The sequence below is a fragment of the Lepisosteus oculatus genome, chromosome 2, assembly GCF_040954835.1.
Source record: "Lepisosteus oculatus isolate fLepOcu1 chromosome 2, fLepOcu1.hap2, whole genome shotgun sequence".
NCBI lineage: Eukaryota > Metazoa > Chordata > Actinopteri > Semionotiformes > Lepisosteidae > Lepisosteus > Lepisosteus oculatus.
The window spans coordinates 21,467,703-21,480,753 of record NC_090697.1 but is presented as its reverse complement, the minus strand read 5'-3'; positions in this window follow the sequence as shown (position 1 = coordinate 21,480,753).

Below are 13,051 nucleotides of genomic sequence, written 5' to 3'. Positions count from 1 at the left end.
CTGTTTCTTCACAATGCAGTACAATATATTATTGAGAAAGATCAAATGATTTATCATGTTGATGATAACTTAGCTGGCCACACTACAAAATAATGAAGACTTTCTGACAACTATGATCTTCACATTTGTGCATAATAATATTCACAGGCCACAATTCCAATGCCATATTGTTTTATGTTCTGTCCATACCTCCTACCTCCATACCTCCTAAAGCTCTGAGGCCATGATGGAACTCTGTGCAACACAATAAGAAAAATCAGCAGTAGCACAAAATTTCATTTGACTTCCATTACATCCACTGAGTGACAACCCCTACAATGGACAAGCACATACTGTACATGTATAAAGAAGGTGCCAACTCCTGAACAGGTAATAAGCTCAGTGGGCTAATGTGCTGCTAGTGTAAAGATGTGTAAGATCACACCTCACACCTCATTGCTCTACTTTTTGTGTGGGAGTATGGGAACAAGCTATCCAGCCATATTGCGAAAGCCTTGGTTACCTTGATACCTTGGTTTATTTCAGGAAATAGCTGGATAAGACACTTGGATCAATTCACTTCAACCAGATGCTCTAGATGGGCCAAATGGCCTCCTCTTGCTTGAAACAATTCTTGTTTTCTTAGTGAGAAAATTATTTTTTGATGGGGGTAGATTTACCTACTGTAAGTGTTTAAATACAGATAAAATGCATTTATAAAAATAATACGATGGACAATCAGAACTGAACTTTAGTGTTTCTGTGAAAAACAAGCTGTACTCCAAGAAAAGTGAAGGATGTGCCTTAAAATCTAAATGCCAGGAGACAGCAAGACAAAAACCCTCATTTTCTTAAAAAGATAAATAAAAATTAAGAGTAACTTATAATAATACAAGGAGAACTTAAAAACATTTTTTAAACAGTAAGACCTAAATGCTTTTTTTAAGACTAAACAGACTATTCATCACTTTAAATCAAATTTGTTTCTGAAAGTTGAGGATGTAAAAGAATAAAGGTTGTTCTAGCTTTAAGTTCTAAATCATTAATTTCAATCCCCAGTTCTACATTTCAATACTTTCAATAACAACATCACTTCACCAATTAAACCTCTCATCCATTTTTGGTTCTTAAAAAGGCATTTTGCTTTCCTGGCAACATTGCAACCCACTTTTATTATAGAAACAGTATTGTATAGCATACACCTTGAAAATGGTATACTGTATGTTATATAATTAAGATGAGAATGACAATGTTCCAAACATGTAAGGTTTCAACATCTCACTCATGAATTAGCTATCATGTAGAATAACTACACTTCCATATGTATATATTAGCATGTACACTATGTACAGTAAACATGTATATATGCACAAATTAAATTGTCTTTTATAAAGGATTGCAATACTTTTTAATAGGGTTGGCTGATATAAATATAAAATGATGTAATACTCATATATAGTAGGTGATTATTACGTACATTTGTGCTGTACAATACATGTTGAATATTTACTGTATACAGTATCTTACTGTTTGTCTTTGGCATTAATAAATCAAACTTTTACAATCACACCTGCTAACTGTATGCACAAGTAAGCACAAGTATCCACAAACAAAAATGAGAACCAATATTCATTTGGACTTTTATTCATTTATATCTGACCGTCTTACAGCAAAAATGTATAAAGAGCACTTAAAACTATATATTGGTAAGCCAGCTCGCACAACCTCTAATGTCGGCCGTATGCATTACAATATAAATATTATAGTTAAAACTATATATCAATAGAATATTTGCTGTTTAACACAGAGATGAAAACTCTAGCCGGAAAGGAGAAATTTAAAAGGTTAACTATGTCCTATCATTTTTCAGATGAATACCTTTGAAGGGAGTAAGACTGAATAAGGCTTTAATTAACTAAATTAAATTACCAACAAAGTAATTAGTTTAATCGGGTTATTAATAGATCATAGTGGAAAGGAAAACCAGATGACCCCTGTCTAATGTAATATGCAACAATATTCATTGTTCCTCACTTATCCAAATGTCTCTTAATGCTTCCAGCAATGTGCAAGGTTAACCTTTTTTCCTGCATATTTCTGTAGAATTTCAAGTTTTTATCATCTAGCTTAATTATTGCAAAATAATAAATGATATTCAATAAATAAAGAATCCTGGTCTAGAGCAGAGGTTCAAATATTATTTATATACCTAGTACGTTTTGATTATGCAACTGAAAATGAAGAAAATGACCAGCAGGAGAGGACCTGTCTTAGACATTTTAATATAATCAATGTGATAAAGGTGCTGGATGAGGAAACTGATTTTATGGAGTCTGTAGCAAGGTTTCTAGGCTTTTTTTTTTCAGAAGTTATGCATACTGTATTTGAAATAAACTTGAATACCAAGAATATTTGTCTTTCTCAATATATGAGTGTTATTTAACCTTGTACCAAATGATAAATATTGTTCTCTGCAGCTGACACAGACACATTCTCTGGTTTGTGCACATTATTTTGTTGAGGCAATATTCCCTTGAACAAACGGTTAAGATAAGTATCTGGGAAGAGAGAACCCAGGCTATGAAATACTTTTATTATACTTATATTATCATATTATACTTTTATCATCCAGGTGGATGCTGCACATTGGTGGTGGTGGAGGGGAGTCCCCATTACCTGTAAAGCACTTTGAGTGGAGTGTCCAGAAAAGCGCTATATAAGTGTAAGCAATTATTATTATTATTAATTATTATTATTTTAGTGATTTTCAGGACCTTATGCTCTGTTTTAGCTCACTGTGAAAATAACTGTGAAAGCATGAAAATACAAGGTTTAAAGGTGCAGTGCAGTCCCAATTTCTCAGACAATTCAATCTCAGTAACAAAATAAATTAATTGACATTATAGACAAATTTTACAAACTTCGAATTAAGCACAAAATCGTGAACTTTGTGAAAGGACTGTAAGTTGCCTTCTTGTTACAAACTCGCATTCGAGTGTCTTGCGAGTTGCGACATGATGCGGCCCTTTCTGCTCACTTATCACCATAATTACTGGTGTAATGTGATATACGAACAAATAAGTACAGGTTGTGCTGCAGACATTTCACTGCAGAAATGTTCTGACATGATCTGCAAGAGGAGTTAACAAGTAGGAAGTATTTATTGGGAATTCCTTCTCGAAACTGAAAAGGATTATTTCTATTGGATGAAAAGAAATGTATTCGCATACAGTACCTGCTTCTTTACAACGTGATAAGGCCACAACACATCACAGGAAGTCTTGTTGTCTTGTTATGAATAGAAAAATATGGCGCTACACTTACAGTACCTGGAAAATGTGTCTATTTTGTTATGTAAATTGGAGATTTTACAACTTACTGTGTACATTTTACATTTATTGTGGTTTGAAATGCACTTATCAATGCTGATTCTTTCTAACCCAAAATATAAAAAAAGCTTTGCAGTCTTCCCCTTTAAAAAAAAGACAGTTTTAGAAAATAACCTTTTAACCTTCTATGAGGTTGCAGCTCTGTTCTCATTATAGACCACAAGTGTCAAGAAAATAATATTCCTATCTTTATAACGAGAGAGAAATTATATAATAGTTGCCTTTAAAGTTACATAGTATGGAAATGCAGTAAAAGTAATACTAAAAATGTGGCAAAAGAAGTAATGGAAAATGGTACAATGAAAGAAACACCATTTAGAACACAAGTCTGGATTCCATTTTAAATATAAAAACTGCATGTTTATTACATTAAGTCATAGTGACTTTTTATTTTATTCACTTGTTTATTTAAAGAGTGAATACTTAATGCTTAAGTATACTTAAAGTATACAATGACTTGAAAAACTATTCATAACTTTCTTATGGTGGCCTTTTTGTGACATTACCAAATGAAACATACATATTTTTTAAGTTTAATATTTTATGTAAAACCTGAATGCTCACTCTAAAGATAATATAACTTCCATTGTGTTACAGCAAAAAATAAAGGGAAAAAAATGAAATATATTGGTTGCAGAAATATTCAGATCTGTGAGTTCAATATTTGGAGGAAACACCTTCAGTAACAATTACAGCCGCAAGTCCGTTGGGTGCCCAGTGACTTGTGTACAACTTTGCACACTGACTTGATGCAATTTTGAAGTTTGTGTAATCTTTGCAGATGCCTTTATTCAGAAATCCACACAGAGAGACCACTCAGCTAAACTTGTGGCTTAAGTTAATTTTGTGTACCAAAATTGATTTAGATTTGCCACAGAAAAGGGTTTGAATATGTATGGAATTACTAATTATTACTCATTATTTTTTTCATATTATTATAAAATGTCATGACTGCAAGCTTCAATGCTTCAAAGCAACAAAATATGAAAGCTCTGCATGTGTCTGAATATTTTTGCAAAGTACTGTACTTAATAACTTAATACTTAATAACACCTCTAAATTAAGATAAAGTGTAAAAATACTGTGTACAGTATGTTGGACACATTGTTCTCCAATGGAATTAAGCATTTTTAGCATTCTTCATTTTAACATAGAATGGTAACTGAAGTGATAATTCAAAGCAAATCTGAAATGTCACATTTTCCAAACGTGGGTAAAATATTACTTATTAGTGCCAGAAGTAAATAAGACTATTTCAATCATTTAAATTAGGTTTGCATTTAAACCTTGAACAACTATTGTTACTATTGTAACAGCTTACACATTTTCAATGTCTACTATTTTTAATGCTTTTAGTTAAGACGATTCTGCTAACATAAAAATGACCATCCAGAGTCTGATTTATTTCTTTCAGCCAAGGCTAAATGAAATCTCATTCAATTTATATCTAATTTTCATTAAGGGGATGAAATCATTTTTTTATTCATTTTGAGAAGAATATTCTTTATGATAAAACAAGATTTTTAAAAATACTATGAAGTTGGAACCCATAAAGGCACTCCCTCAGTGCACTGGTTGAGCTCCACAGTCCAAGCATTGAATACACTGACTGTGACCTGGATTCCCCTAGTGTCAGTGGTAGTCAGCCGGGGCTCACTTGGCTCTCAAAAGGAAAATCCCTCCTGCAACCTCCTCAGCAATTGCAAACTTGTGTAACAGCACTGTTGCCGAAATGTATGTATTGCTGAACCCTATGCGATAGCTGGTTAATCTCATGTGTCGGGTTCAAGAGAGAGGGAGATAGAGAGAGAGACGGGCGCACATAGCCAAGTCGAAGGATCAGGAATTGTAGTCAGGGTCGAATCACAGGTCAGGAAGCCTGAGGTTCAGAAGTTTAACAACCATCAGGATGATTTCAAGAGTGAGAACTGGAAGCTCCACTGGTAAAGCCAATACTGAGCGTTGTGATGATGGTAGCGAGCCCTTAAGTATTCTGGGAAGCAAAAGGTGCGGTGAGCGAGGGGCGCGACTGGATGATTAGTTTATGTGCCGGCATTTGTGGGAATTGGAAAGGGCTAGTGTCTGATTATGTGTGGTCGTGACAACTTGTAGTGACAGCTGTGTCTCCTCCAGTCAGTGCTAACTCTCCTGTAAGGCACTGAAGAGCTTGCCATGTGTTCAGCCACGAATGGCCCTGATGGGTATGCAGGGCAGAGGAGCATGCAGGGCCATTCTCATTGTTTCCATGCAGCACAGGGGTGGTGCTGTGAGTCAAAGCAAAATGAAACAATTTGCAATTCCATATGTTCTAGGGAGAAAGTGAACATTACGAAAACAATTGTCAAATTTACTCAAGATCACTTACTAGCTGCCCAGAACTCCAAATGTGCCTTGAGGTGTTGAGGTGGCAATGTTAAAGGTAGCTGGCAAAAACATTTCATGTACAGTAACTCTCAAGTAATGCACTGGTTTAACTTATTTGAAGTGTAAGAGATTAAATAAATGTGTTTAAATTAAATAATGTGTTCCTGATCAAATTGTGCTACTATTAAAAAAAATAGAATAACCTTAATTATTTTAAATTTGCTCTTAAAGAGTTCATTTTTTTTCATCTATGGCAAGCCAAAAGAAAAAAATAGGGAAAATTGCAAGGAGGATGAAATGAAAAGGGCACTGAAGAACATGCATTATTAAGAAGACATTGCATTCTTGTTAGAGGTAAATTTATACTAGCCTTGATCTTCTGAAGGTGGGAAATAATTTTCCAGATGACCACACAGATACAGGATAAAATTCAACTTCAAGTTATCAAGCACTGTCACTGCTTAACATTAAATATATGGCATCATTACACTAAAGTCAAAAGAAATGAACCCATAACCGATAGTTTGTAGACCTTAATGTTCTGGTAGGGGCAGATATTATATTTCATTTTCTCTATTTGATAGGGCCATGTATTTCCTAAAATGCTTTCTGCATAGTACAGCCTTAATTTGTTGGGATTTTATTCTTGCATTTCAAATTGAAAAAGGGAGGGAGCATTTTACACAAAGCATTCTTTGAAGGTTAAAAGAGTAAGTTGGCTGAGATTTTCTGCTGACAATCAACAAGCTGAATGACCTCTTTTCATTTGTAGTATTCCTTATTTCTTTGTCTTCTTAGGTTTAATTTGAAAATACAGTATCTTGCATTAAATATGGTTACAAAAGAGCGGAGGCCATCTTTCAATAGCCTTAAGAGACAAGAAAAGACTGAAAACCTTCAAAGCTGTTTTACAGTATGTGTTTAAGTGTCATCCTTAAACATCAGAACATCCAAAATACTAACTGCTTAGTCTAAGTGTCTAAGTATGTTTATGTGGCAGTGGATCTGTTGTTTTCAATTTAATTTTTTGTGTGTTCTCAGACTAGTTTATCCTTTTGATGAGAGAAATAAAAGTGTCCAGAATGTGCTTACTTCTGATCTCTGTATGTACATTATTTTGAGCATTTAAATTATTTGCATTTATTCTTAGCATTAAAATTCTGAACAATGAAACATCAAACCTAAACATAAACATGTAGAATCATAAAGAGAAAGTACAATTATTCAACAGCTTAGGAAAATTGAAACTGAAAATTGCTGAAGCCTTTATAATAAAAATCTATAAACAATAAAATATTAAACTAATCTGTTATTAAACATACAAGCATACAGCATTTGCTGTAATTAAATCTACCATTTTAAAAGGGAGGTTTAAAACACCATTTTGGACTAAATTTATTGCACTGAAATACTTCACCTGGCCAAAAATGCTACAGTAATTCCATAAAAACCTTCATTATACAGTGTACAACACATGAGAACACAGGTGGTATTGTGGGCACTTTGAAAAGCAAACAAATCTGATGCATTTATGTTCCATTTATTTGATTCTAAAAAATTAACATAGGTTTACAAAATAGAAAGCGAAATATGTCTCAAAATTATTACTATGAAAAGAGCTGATAGATTTGAGTGTCAGTGTTATGAGCTTTGTTACAAAGTCAGGAAGTTGACATGGGGATGTTCCATCTCCAGCTGATAGACGGATGTGCTACAGTAATTAATGTTACAAATGTGAACACAAATACTGTGCTAATATGTTAATCACATGCTTGGGAGATCATCACAAGCTAAGCTGACTTATTTGTGATTAGGAGCCTGTTGTCATGTCAATCTAAACAGTCGTGTGCAAACACGGAGAAGAAATTATATAAAATCACACTTTTTAAACAATAAGGAGATAGAACTGAATATACAGTAATAAGTGATTGAAGCACTTAATTGGCTACCAGAGTTTGATGTTTCTGGATAACAAGTCTCTTTTAAAATGGTCACTGTAAAAACTTTCAGATTTGTAACAAAGTGTATACCAGAGCTAAACCACTCTGAGCCCATAACTTAGAGGGTCATCACATCCACCTCGACAAACCACTGGTCCAAATGGCACAGAGGATTTGAAATGTTTGAACAGTTCTGGGGGGGGATAACTATGGTAGTGTATGTTGTTTGGGTCATAAATGCCTTAAAACATATACCTAAAAAATGATACAGTAGGGTCTCGATATCTACAAATGTAACATTTAGCAAATTTGCTTATTCGCGATTTTGTCTGGCAGATGGGATCTTGGATGAAGGAAGAGCAGAGAGGGATCTGATCTGAAGATTAGCGGCAACTTTCAAATTAGTGGCACGACAGACTAGGATTGTGAGATGAATCTAGCTAGTGAGTGAGCCTCTCCCTGCCACCTGCCAAGAACCCACATCTCAGCGTGGTCTTGTTCATGTATTGTAACGAACACACCCAGTTCTGTGCTGGAAGCGTGGGGAATGACTTTACAGGATGGCTGGCAGTTCATTGCCTGTTTTATTACAGGTGTGCAGGCTAATCCCGGGGGCAGAAGAAGAAGGTACAGACTGGACACAAAGGAGGGATTCATGTCAATTTGTGATTACTACTGTTTCTTTTATTTGATCAATGTAATTTAAATTAACTTAAACCCAATGGATTAGTACTTTAATTATCATGTAAGGCAGCATTACTTGTGTTGTTTAACCATACAGAACATGTTATGCCCTTTACTGTAGTACATTATGTGACAGGTGGACCTGGTTTGCCTATTCATGGTGGTTCTCCGCACTGAACCCTTGCGAATGTGGAGACCCTATTGTACTTATTAAGTTATAAAGGTTACATGTCATCTTATTACCAATCAGGGCTCAGAGAAACATATCATTATCATAACATGATGTACTATATGTAAACAGGGAGTAACACTGAGTTGCCTGGATGTTTGCAATGAATCTTTTTGTGATGGAGGGCTTTACCATTGTTAGTCTGACCTTTAACATGGATTTTAAAACCTGAATTTATCACCTCTGGGTTCTTTAGGATATTTGAATCATGTTGGTCAAACAGATTTCTATTTTGAATAATGACTCTCCTGGTTGGTTGTGCAGAGCCACATGGTTTATCCAGAAAATATCAAGACCTTTCAATTAGATAAAATATTTGTTATTTTCATAAAACGAATGTAGTCATAAGGACAAAGAAATTAAATCTCCCTTTAATTGTATAAAAAACTCTTCTATAGTCTACAATGATAACACTTTAGCATTGAAGACACAAGAGATTACATGATATAGAGGATACACCCTGACCTGTCGACAATATTTTCTTCTCTTTGTAGCATATTGTCAGTATATTTGTTTAAGTGTGAAATTAATTGATTTATTAATTAATAAGGTTTTTCAAATGTCTTCTGCTGCTTTTCAAGGTGCCTTCCATCACCACACATTCTGCTACTGCAGCAGATCCTAGGATAGGAGACTCACAAGATGTATGTACAGTATACTCCTGATTCTTTGCAATACCTTATTGCAAATTACATTTTAGTAAGTTTGGTGGTTTTAATTTCTTACTTAAATGTGACCAGAAAATCTTCTTGACAAATTATTAAAAGTTTCACCAACATTCTCTAATTGTGTTGAGGCTATGCTTTGTCCACATTGACAAAGCATTTATCTGGAATGATGAACATAACACTAAAGAATAAACATTGTATCTGAAGAGGCACAAAAGGAATATACATTATTTGGTTCACTTATTTGATAAATAATCAAATCAATGAAAGATTTATTTATGCTGATCTACAATTTGACAATTCCTAATTAAGTATTAGTTCATTTGTGTTATCCAAATAGTTTTAATTCAATTAATGAGAAGTCAAAACAGAGAAAATTGACAGTAGCTTTCTTATAGAGGACACAGACCTAATAATAAAGGATGTAACAGCAAAATCTGATATATTTAAGAACAAAAATATGGCTATCACACTTTTTTTGACAAATTGGAATTAAGCCTTGTTAATCTCTTATACATTTTGCATCCCATGAAATGTGAAATGGCCTTATTACATTGCAAACAAGCAGGCTTGTAAATACTGTGCATCTTTTTAAATCTAACCCTAACCATATTTAATGCACATCTTAACTTAGGTCTTAAACATATTTAAGATAAAGAGGATTACTTTAATTATGAAGATAGATTTTTTATTTCTATTTTTCTATCAAGCAGTGATATTGCCCTCTTAATGTGTTCTCTTGTCATCGGTTTTTGTGAGCAAAAATAGTAGGAATGGCACCTGGTTTGAGGACTGGTTTTGGTTCAATATCTGAAATGAAAATATATTTCATGTTACGAACTATTGCGTAAACTCCAAACCAAGAAAATGTCAATACACATGCCCTGTCCCAAATTGACAATAGTTGAAAACCAATCTATTTATTTTGCAGTAAAGCACATGCTTTACACCAAGTGAATTTTGAAGCTGCATTAATTTATATTCAGTACAGTATAATGTCCTAAAACGGATACATAAGGCAGCATGTTTTTTTAGACACTTTATCTAGACTGCAGATTTGAATGTGTAGGATTTTCTCTACAGGATTTTTCTGTGCAAGATTTTCTTGTGTGAAGGACATGTTGTACAGACAGCTGTTATTGTCACAAAATATAGGCTGAACAAGCATATTGTTGTCTCATATATACAGTGTATGGAAGTCTGTAGGAAGGATCAAAGATTAATTCTACATATATTGATCCTTAAATATGTGCTTCTCCGATACCATGCTGTGTACATGGAGGGGATGTTTTAAAGTATAAAAGGATGTTTATGTAGAATAGTAAGCAGATCAGATAAGGAGAGAATCAATCTGTCAGTCTGATCTCCAAATTAAATCCAAATGCAGCAATTGTAATTATGTATTGTCTTTATTTATTTAATATGGATTGATTGCTCTTCCCACCCCCATTGGTGTTTTGGAATGGAACTGGTATTTTTTCCTTGATTAGCCTGCACAGCTTCTGATTTCCCCATTCTTTCTCTCTCTGTCTGTTGGGGCCCGAGCATGTATCCTTTTTTTCCCTTCTACTGCTATAACAATCCTTGATTTTTGCCAAAGGCAGAATAATTATGCATGCATATGTGGAGGTCTTTAGGCACTGATGCAAATACATGAAATCCTTAATATTAAGACATTTGTTTTTCATTTTACAAAAAAGTGCTTTAAATGTACAGTATGTATACTTTTAATATACTGATTCATTTTATATATAATATTTTATTTTACCATAACACCTGGCTTCTTCTAACATGCCGTGTCGTGTTTTATTAAGTATGAAAACAGGATCATAAGCATTCTGATAAAAATCACCAGAAGGAAGACATTGTTAAGAATCGAACACAGCAAGACCATCAACAACGCAAAAAACAAACAGCATGGAAAGTATAGTGCCGTTTTCTGTTTATAAGATTAATGTATTTTGACAAGAGGTGATTTGTTTCTTGAGTTACAAAGGCATGAGCTGTCAGAAAGACAGAGCGAATTTTATCTGATGATTAAAGAAACAAAAACAGTCTCTAATTCATGTCATAAAACTGTGTTGTGACAATGTGACTGAACTGAACATTCGGAAAATGGAGTGCCTTAGAAATCAGGGAGCTGCCTGCCTGACTTCTTTCCATTTGCAATCATGTATAATTTTCATCCATCTGCTTCAGTTTTCAGAACTTTCTAGATTAATATTTCAGCTAGTCTAAGGAGTTTAGAAGGAACATTCTCCTTATAATTTAAAAAGTTGAAGATTTTCCCTTAATCCTTTTGTCCCCATGATGCCAAACAGTGAAGACTCAAAGATTGATAGTTTTTTTAATTACCAGGGCTTATGATATCAAGATTTCAACACAAGGTAAAAGCATGAAGAACTCTGACTGTCAGTTGTGATTATATCATTCCTCCCATGCATTATCAGGCAAGCCACTTACACTGTACTTCTGGAAAGGACTGCAGCAACCTAGAACCTATCCCTAGAGAACAAGGCAGGAGAACACACTGGATGGAATGCGAGTTCATCCCAAGGAAAACAAGCAAATTCTATTTTTTACTTTAGAATCACCAAATATTTTACTATACCCACACAATATGGAATAGACAGTCATGTATTTTTCCCATCTTGCCTTGCAATTATGAACCCCATTACTGCACAGAGGAACAATGAGGAAGTGAAGTTTTGGCTGAATCTTTCACCCTGTTTTTTTAATCTGTTTATGTATTGCTGAGAGCCAAGAGAACCCCGGCAATGAATTGAACCTATGCTATACCAGTTATGCTCCACTTGCTGAGAAAATCCTAGGCTTGGGACATGACCCAGGCTCAAACTAGTGGTCATTAGAACTCCGCTTAAGACTGCATGAGAGCCTTTACCACTGGAGCCATGGAATGGTGTAGAGATACCAATCAGCCCATCTTTGGAAAGTGGGATGAAACCGGAGCAAATGGCATAGTCCCACGTAAACAAGGGGAGAACAGGCAAACTCCACAGAGATAGTCTCCCAGTCCAGAATAGCTTGTAGGACTGTGAGGCAGCAGCGTTAACTCCCACAGCTACCATGTAAACTTTGTATGTTTCGTGAAGTCAAAAAGAAATTCTGAGCTCGCTGGCAAATTGCAAAGGACCTGTGGACTGGAGTATAAATCAAATATATGTTTTTTTACCTTCAGCTCTTCTTTGATATTTTTTCTGCTTGCACTGTTTTTATACATTTTATTTTGACAAAAATAAAATAAACACAAAAATCAATATAATCATTCCCCATGAACCACACAACTCCACCCACCCTCCTGAGTTTGACTCAGGTTTCTACCAGATTTCTAGTTTCTACATATTTTTTTGACCTGTAAAATATGAGTCAAATGTTGCATCTGACTTATCATCACTATTTGAACTTACACTACTTATAATATTAAAATTAATTAATTGATTTATAAATGTATGGGGTGCGAATTAACATTGTGACTCCCACAATATGTGTATAAAATATTACAAATAAAGTTCAAGTGATAGAATGTGAATCATGTATTTTCTTGTCCTCACTTTACTCAGATCATGTCTCGTCTGTCAATGTGCCTTTGAAAAATGGCTCCCAGCATCCTTAAGCAAAGGAAAACATAAAATTAACTGGAGTACAGTACCTTTGCTTGCAGGGCTTTAAAGTTTTTTTTTCAATGCAAAGTGTTTCCTTTCTTTTCTAATGCTGATAATAACAAAAAATATTGCTGACCTAAAGAGGAACAATCAAGGGACCTGTCTGCACTGAAGG